This window comes from Mytilus galloprovincialis, chromosome 10 (assembly GCF_965363235.1).
Source record: "Mytilus galloprovincialis chromosome 10, xbMytGall1.hap1.1, whole genome shotgun sequence".
Lineage (NCBI taxonomy): Eukaryota > Metazoa > Mollusca > Bivalvia > Mytilida > Mytilidae > Mytilus > Mytilus galloprovincialis.
In genome coordinates, this window is record NC_134847.1 from 30,445,847 (window position 1) to 30,455,483 (window position 9,637).

Below are 9,637 nucleotides of genomic sequence, written 5' to 3' on the forward strand. Positions count from 1 at the left end.
ATCTAAATGAGCCCTTTTGGCAATTGTTATTCAAATGTCGGTTAGACATTTATAAAATCCATCACCTTCTTGTACATATCATTTGAGGATAAGGCTCGTTATATAATAAAGGTTAGTTATATCTTTTTGTATGCAGTTCTTAATTTAATTTTATTTTCAACATCATTTGACAAATATTTTCTTCCATTTAAATAAGTTGTTATTGAAATCATCTATTAGTTAGTTTTTTTTAGACCCTATCAGAAGTTGGCTGACACGTTTTTGATACATTTATCTGCGACTTTTTCGAGTGTTGTTTAACTGTTTACATGTATTTCTTATTAACAATTAATACACAAGATTCCGAAATAGTTAACAAGAGACTTACAACATCTCACTTATTTAACTCTGTGTTTGTTTTTAATTGTTTTTATTTTCATTTCAGTTTCAGTTATGCTTTTATTTTTTAAAGAAACGATCGACATACTAAACCTTCACAACAGCTTATATGCAGCTATGGAGCTGGCGTATCATTTTGGAATCTATTCATTGTATTTGTGCTTCATGGTGGTAAGTACATGTAACATATTCCATGTAATACAAAATGTGTTTAAATTGACACTATGAAATGAAACTCTTTTCAGGCAAGTTCATGTACTGATTCATCCCGTCATTGTGTTATTGTTTTATGATATTATTTGTATTTTTGCCTTTCATTTTTGCTAATATTGTTTTTCTGAATGCCTTTTTGCTTTTTGTTTCTTGGTTACATATGAAGTGGCTCTATGCTTATACATCCCATCATTGTGTCATTGTTCTACGATAATTTCTTTCGCTATTGGTAATATGCTTTGTCTGTGTGCACCTTTGAGATTTTTTCTTGCATGTGCTTTGGCATTCCGTTATTGTGTTATTGTGTATTGGTAAATGTTTGTTTGTATGTCTGGTTATTCATATAGTGATTAAAATAAAAGCACAAGGTTTGATCAACCATTTTCTACATGGTAAAATGCCATTGCCAAGTCGGGAGTATAACAGTTGTTGTCCATTCGTTTGATGTTTTTGAGCTTTTGATTTTGCCATTTGATTTGGGACTTTCAGTTTTGAGTTTTCCTAGGAGTTCAGTTTTTTTGTGATTTTAAATTTTTCATTCGGTCAATCTAAATGTGAAATACACAGCCACTTCCAAACTGACAAAAAATATGTTTTGCCGCGTTGAATGATCTATTGTTTTTTTTTACCTAATACTATATCCTTTAAATTTTCATGGTAATAGTACGAGATCCGCTTGGTAGGCCAAATTTAAGTCCGTTCCAAATTTCCAGGACGTGCATTCCTGTTATATAGTTAAACTAAGACACCGATAGTTAACTTTTGAATTACGCAAATTCCTAAAAGAGTTTAAGATAGTTGCAAAAGAGGGACGAAAGATACCAAAGGGGCAGTCAAACTCATAAATCTAAAACAAACTGACAACGCCATGGCTAAAAATGAAAAAAGACGAACAAACAACAGCACACATGACACAAAATAGAAAAACTGAAGAATACACAACACTAACCCCACAGTTATAATGTATAAAACTTATAATGATATCATTTGCACCACACCAAATACTATTAGACATACTATCTGTGATACGTTTTCGACTACAACTATCTCTTCAGTAAGTATTGGTCGGAGACAACATATTGAAAAATCAAAACCTTATACAAATTTTGAAAAAATAATCAAACTTTTTATAACATTAAGTTTACCCAAAATCTGGACGAAATGTATAGCTAATGTTGCTAAAAAAGAAAAAAAAAGAGAAATACTAGTACACAAGACACAACATAAAAAACTGTAAACTGAGCAACACGAGCCCCAACAACAACGTGAAGTGATCTCATTTGCTCTTGAAGGGTAAGCAGATATTGATCCACATGTGGCACCCGTCGTGTTGATCATGTTATAACACACGGTGAAACTCTTATTCGAAAGGTCACATTTGTGGAAAGAGGACGGGACTGTAGTTACGGCATTTAAAAGTGTCAATACACATTTCATCACTTAGTGCAAAAAATAATATAAATTTCAGCTATATTGCTTACAAGGAAAAGGATGGACGGGTTGTGTTTGGTGAAGCGCGTGGAGAACCAGCCAACACACAGTTAGAAGTTGCATATACTGTTGTGAACAGAATTAGCAATCCCGGATTCCCAAATTCATTAGATGCAGTTGCAGACCAGACGTATATATCGAGAGGCAAACCGTATCACCAGTATTAAACATAAGTTAATGCTAGTCACGACCTTAGATGGAAAGGCTAAAAAACACCTGGAGCAAAAGAGCATGCTGCGTATATTTCCGCTATTACTCAAGCCGAGCATGCGCTTTGTGCGACAAAGTCTGACCCTATGAGTTGCAGTCCGGTCAATTTCTGTACCATAAATTATTGTGTCTCTTCTAACAGTAATAATAATTGGTGTGTGACCGATAAAAAACAGATCTGATCCCATTGGTTTACCTGCATCAAGAAAAACACTTGAAAATGCTGAATTTTGAAATTAAGAATTTGTTTTGTTTTTTTCATTACTTAGAGAAACGTAGATTTGAAAAAGTCTTTCCGGTTTTGGCATTAACCTTTATTTCCACATCACTGTGATAAATGAGACGTTACAACTACAAAACGGTGATTGTGAGATTAAACTGAACAATTAAAGTTCTCAAAAGTTAAATCATTTAACTACGTTTTACAAGTCTAATGCAATTATAACTTTATAACGTTTGTTTATTACTAACACAGCCTTGTTAGGATTATAACGAATATATTTGAAATCCCGTTCCAAAGGTGATTAAATCAAATTGCATTTGCAAGTTCATAGAAAATTCTTCGTGATTTTTATCACCTATAATGATTGAAATACAACAACGATTTATATATAAGCGTAGAATGTCCGTCTCTTATAATGAAAAGATATTCTAATTGTCGAGGTATCCGGAACATCTTATCCGGTGTATTAAGGTAAGATCTTTAATTAGATGACAGCTTTTGAAAATAAACTATTTTTATTGTACATAATAGATTTTGATTATCAATATGTTAACTGCTTATTCGTATGAATAATGAAGCAGGAAGTTTTTATGTCTTTGTTTGATTCCGATATTCAAGACTGTAAAACATTAATTAATCGTGTATACGTCACATATGTTGTAAATGTAAAATATCAACATTGGTAGTTAGTGAGATAAAAGGCAATTTTTGTTTTTAATTAATACGCGTTGGAGTAATAGAGACAATAACACTAATGACTACCTTTGTAAATTCTTTATTAAGATTTTTCAACATTCAACAAACATAAACATGTAAGGGAGCTACCATTTGATTTTTATGGGGGTCTAGGATGAAAAATGTTGTCCTGCATTTTGTTTTAGTTGTAAACTCTGTCCTGCCATTTTATTTTTCATTCTATTCGGTCCTGCTTTTTTTTTTTTAGTTTATCCTGACTTTTTTTACATAAATTGTCATCCTGACTTTTTTTTTTGCTAGTGTCTCATCCTGCCTTTTTTTTTACTCAAAACTCCTGTCCTGCCTATTTTTTTCAAATTTCATCCTAGCCCCCCCCCCCATAAAAATCAAATGGTAGCTCCCTAAATAGTCACATTACAACATTGTACAATGATTAATTATATCATGTTATTTATCAACAAATCACAAGTTACATATTGAATGCCATTACATACATCTTTGTAAGAAAATGTCTTTCAAAAAGCACTTTTCAAAAATTGTCCATACATTATTAACTGCACATAAGCATGTTACATAATGTTTTAAGATTCATTTAACGAGTCTAATAAGATCAGTTATACTCCTTCTATTTTTATAACTATTATAACGAAGTAACAGTATATAGTTTGAATAATAAATATAGAAATAATTTGACAAAGCTAACACTGACACCTTTGCTTGTAAAAAAGCAAATATGAATACATGTACTGAATACATAATGCCTAATAATAAGCTTGTCATAGTCACATTTAGAATCCTTTTCAAAACAGTGTGGACAACTGTAATACTTGTGTTGGTAATAATAATTAATCATTTACATTTAACTTGTTTGTAAACGTCTAACAGTGATTTTTACGAGCACTTTGTCTGTAAGAGGCCTTCCCATTGGGATTTAGATATAACAAAAGAATTAAGCACATACAGGATCCAGAGAAAAATAAAAAAAAGAAAAGTTTTAGTATTCAACTTTCAAATCAACAAACAGGGTTTAGTCCCCAGCTAGTTATTCCTATTATTTGATTTATACTTTTAGAACCTTTAGCGACCCCATAGTTTAAATGTCTATAACACGAACGGTATGACTGGTTGATATTAGGCGAACGTTCGTATGTCACAACTAGGCGTTACAGACGAACGTTCACCTAATCTCAGCCAGTCAATTTCTTATCTGGGCAACTAACCATCAACACTAATCTACACGCTTCTGACTTAGGACAAGCATATATGACATGTGGCGAGGAAGTTATTATAGGTATCCCATGTCAGTGAGAGAGTTCACCGCTCATAAACACTTTTTATCCCGCCACATTATATGTGTGCCTGTACCAAGTCAGAAGTATGGAATTCAGTGGTTATCTTCAACTTCGTACTTGTTTGGCTTTATAAATATTTTGATATGAGCGTCACTGATGAGTCTTATGTAGACGAAACGCGCGTCTGGCGTACTAAACTATAATCCTGATACCTTTGATAACTACTATCACTAGTTAGCGTTAGTTTATATCTGTAATGTTTTGTATTTTCCTTTCTGTTTTGTTTATTTGTATTTTACCTTCGATTAGCTCCAAAAGATAATAAATTGTTTTTTTCTAAATTTTTGTTATCTTTAATATCAAAATAAAAAGCGAAATTATCCTAGAAATACTAGTGTTTTGTAATCTACAGATTTGAGAGATTCGCATTCAAAGAATCCCAACCTTTTTGTTTCAAATTGATGTTTTTTTTAGATAAGCATTACATAGCCAACTTAAATTTGTGTTTTTTCTTAAACAAAACGCAAACTCACTACATGTATCACGAAAACTAATTTTCATTATAAAACATTCAACGGCAATAACAACAAAGAATATATATCGTAGATAAATCTTTGGATATAAATGAATGAGTTCAAACAATAGATGTCTTTGGTTAATCGGGTTCATTTTCAAACATTCCTATTGTTATTGTATAAGTAGCTTTTTTTCTTCAAACATTGTATACATATTTTAATTTTTAGCAAAAAGTTTATACATTCATTCTTTGAATATAACAATATCAACTGATAAAACGGTTACACATTTAACAGTAAATACGCATAAATTGAAAATACAACAACAAACAGACCTTTTTTACAATTATGATAATTTTAAGTCAAACAGTATATATAAAATGTATAAATACAAGAAGATGTGATATGATTGCCAATGAGACGAAGATGTAATATGATTGCCAATGAGACGAAGATGTGATATGATTGCCAATGAGACGAAGATGTGATATGATTGCCAATAAGACAAAATTGCAGCAGAAACCAAATGGCGTAGAAGTTAACAACTATAGGTCACCGTATGGCCGTTTAAATGACTTAATGTTCCTACTCATATTTTTCTTTGATGTACTAACACTTCAAAGGTGCATCCATACTGACCTAATATTCCAAAATAACGTTCGTCTACCCTTGATCACTTCTTGGATAATTAAAAACGGTATTTTAAGCAATCAACTTTTAGTGAAGAGGCGAAATTAAAAATTATAGATCGGTTTTATTTATTTTTGCCTGTAAAAGAGGGACGAAAAATACCAAAGGGACAGCCCCCCCCCCCCCCTCCAAAAAAAAACTAGGGGGGATCTCAGGTGCTTCGGAAGGGTAAGCAGATCCTGCTCCACATGTGGCATCCGTCTAAGATCTGCTAAGACTAATCGCAAATGACAAAGACGAAAAACAATTTATGCAATGCTAGCTGTGTACGCACAAAATATTTTTTTCCTAAATACTATATATGTAGGTTCCTTTCTGTTTCAAGTGAACATAATTCAACATTATCTTTCTGTAAGATCATATTTCTGAAGCTATCAAATATAATGAAAATGCACAAAATTGACAAACATCCTTCTTTATTTGTAAGAGACATACTAGTAATAAAAAAACAAATGTTCATTGTTTGCACAAATTATTCTAAAATATTAACCTTTTTTTTCATTTTTAATGAAAACATTTGTTCCCATACGTGTTTGAATTATTTGCACAGATAAAATATAGTCTCAACTATATAAATAATTAAATTTGACTTCATCTTAACCTAAAATAAATTAATGCGAGTCATTGCAGAGGGTCTCACCATATCTGATTTTGAATTAAAAATTGATGTAATCAAGTTAATTCTACGCTCATATATATTCAAAGTGATGTTTCTTGAAATTTTACTATGATTATTATTAGTTTGGTTTCTTCGCGTTCGGTACAACTCGGCCATTTCCGTACATTCATCTAGCGGAGAATGGCGGATTTACCCAAGAATTGCCGATTGGGTTTTTGCGATGTACAACAACACTTTCTAGGAGTTTTTAATTTACATACTAAGTGTTAAGAACCAGAATTTAATCCCAGATTAAGATGTGAATTATTTAACATTCAAACCTTCTTATTGTTAAGGTTGTTGAATTGTTTTTAAATTTTATTTTAATAAGATGAATCAACTGGCAAGGAATCTTCTAGTGCTCTGGTGTTACTCTTTTGCCAGATATCTTCTACATTATTTTCATGTCGTTGATTTTGAAATGTTATATTTTGATCAAACGATTAGAGGTGTACATAATGACTTACATATCGGATTCCTACTGTTGAATCTGTTCCTTTAATACTAGCATGACTTATTATGTTCATTAAGATGTTATTTAAAACTACATTTGTTCAGTTAAAAGTAGAATAGCAAAAATATCGAACCTCAAGTAATACTCAAAACAGAAAGTGCATAATTAGTATAAATATGAATTATTGGAAACTTACTTAAGTGATAATAAACACAACAGTTACTTTTCTTGAGCTAATGAATGCTATACTGTGGATTCATTTATTTTCGTGGGGACCAATTTTCGTGGATAAAGGAAAACTTGTATGTTCGTGGATGTTTAATTTCGTGGTTTTGCCGAGCGATTTATTTTCGCGACTTTGGCTAGTAGAAAACTAACGCCAATATAAATTTTCGCGAATATGTAAAACTCAAACTATGTCTTATTAAATATCTCCAAGTTAATAAAATGAACGGTTGACCAAAAATTTACATAGTCATCATGACCCTAAATAGCCTTGGAAATTGTTTAAAATTATTCTGACACAGTTATAATCAGAATAGTATTTAATCAAATAACATTGTATTCTTGGCAATTTATATATTTTGAATACTACATAAACTTGAGTTGAGTTGATCCTAAGAATGTTCCTTACTTGTTTGTTCTTGATTTTTCGTTTTTAATATTCGTAATCATTAACTTTTATCCATGAAGTGCCAATAAAAGAATTTGCTTATAGCGCCCACTTTTTTTACACAACTCTATCACATATAGTTATAAAACATTTTTGAAAATCTTTTTAAATCCATTTTATGATTTGTTGTTTTGACAGAAAAAGGTGCCAAATGAAAGATGTAGATAAAATCCAGAATAAAATCAGTACCCAGCAGTTTTAATTGTTTAAATCTCAAAAACAAGGATACGGACATTTACTAATTTATCTGCTTTTTACAGTTTTAATTTCCCTTATTTTATACTCTAAATTTTGTAAAGTCTTTATAAAACTTCTTTATTTGAAATAGAAGAGCGCACGTCCTTAATTATGTTTATGAAGCCTTTGTTAAGTAAAATGTTAACTCCATTTGTCAAGTTATTCAATGCTGTTTTAATACAAGTGTAACATCTTACTAAGGGGGAGTTATTGTCCATTTAAACAAAAGGAAAAGGAAATCCAAAATCCTGATGATTATCTCCGCATCACTTTAGTGAATTGTTTCGTTGAGCCTTTTTATTCTGTACCTAACTATCATCTTTTTGTATTTCTTAAAAAGTAATGTCTGTGTTAAGTAATAACAAGATATTTTAGAATTTAGATAATAATTACTTATAACAATATTTTTAAATTGGAAACAATTTTAGTGTGCATAAATGGGTGATCGTAAAGGCTGTTGACAGATGTGTTTTCTGACATATTTAAATGTTATTGTTAAATGTAGGGGTACATTGCAAGTTTTATCTAATCATCCATATCTTATTTGTATATCATATATTGGTTAATTATGTGGCTTTTCCTATAACAAGATTATATCATCATATTTACATTTTTTATAGATTGATTGTTGGTGTTTCAACGCCACTTTGAAGCGCCGTATTTAGGTTATTTCGTGGCGACCGGTATTTTATTGGTTGAGGAAGCCGGAGTGCACAGAGAAAACCAGCGACCTTCGATAGGAAAACTGACAATCGTAGTCAATTAAGATTGGAGTCGAGTGCACCCGCACTAACTCACAACCACTTGGCCACCGAGGTCCCTTTTACATTTCTTAACTGATACATCCAGTACTGATACCTTATCCCGGCTTCCTTGCCATTAATACAGTTAAATATTTTGTCCCATCGACCGACTTTTCTTTTCGTTGAAGACTTAAATATCTCATAAAAAGGACTACAATTAAGGAATATCCTTGATAACTTTTTTACGATTTGAATCTCAACTAATGTGGCATTGCCAATGAATGATATAATATAAAAGTCCGAATCCGATTTTTCCATCATTGTTTTAATCGAATATCTGAAAAAGGAATTCCATATTAACCTATCAATATTTTTCGCTTATTTTGTTCCTTAACTAATGCTCCAGTGACTTAAATTATCAATTTTAAATTCTTTTTTTATTCTCAACTTCACCTATCCATATCCTTAAGGTTGATTTATTCAGTCACTACTTTTCGACTTTAGTAAACGTGCACGATTGGTAGTCATATTTGCAACAGCAACACAAAGTCCTTGAAGTCCACACAGAATTGTGAAACCGTAGTCCAACCATCTAGAATCAAATATGGCCGCAAGAATTCCTACTATCCAAAATACTCCTGATAAGAAAACAATTCTAAGGTATATTTGTGCATCTTGATAGATATTTAGCTTATGCCAGTATTTAGTTGCAATACGTACCCTACATATCTGAGTTATACTGTGTATCATACAGATAAAATCCACTCCAACTGCAAACACAACCGGTCCAGAAAAGAAGACTACATTTGCAGGATAGTGATTAGGAAAGCATACTGAGCCACCGTATCCTAGGGACCAATAGTCTGAACCGAACTGATCAACTATTATCCCAGGTACAACAATCAACAATGGTATAAACAATCCTACAAAAGTCGAAAAACGACGTTTTTGCTCTACTTCTTCATTTGATACTGAATGGTGAGATTTTAAGTGTGAAAGATTAGACACAATCTTGGAAACAACTATTGTCATGAAAGTAAAAACAACTAACCACAAATAGTGAAGAACTATACCAACAACATAACATACGGTAGGATTAATCGAGGCTCCAATACCAAACATAAACATTATATTGGCCAGTAAAAGTGAGATGGACAGGTTCTC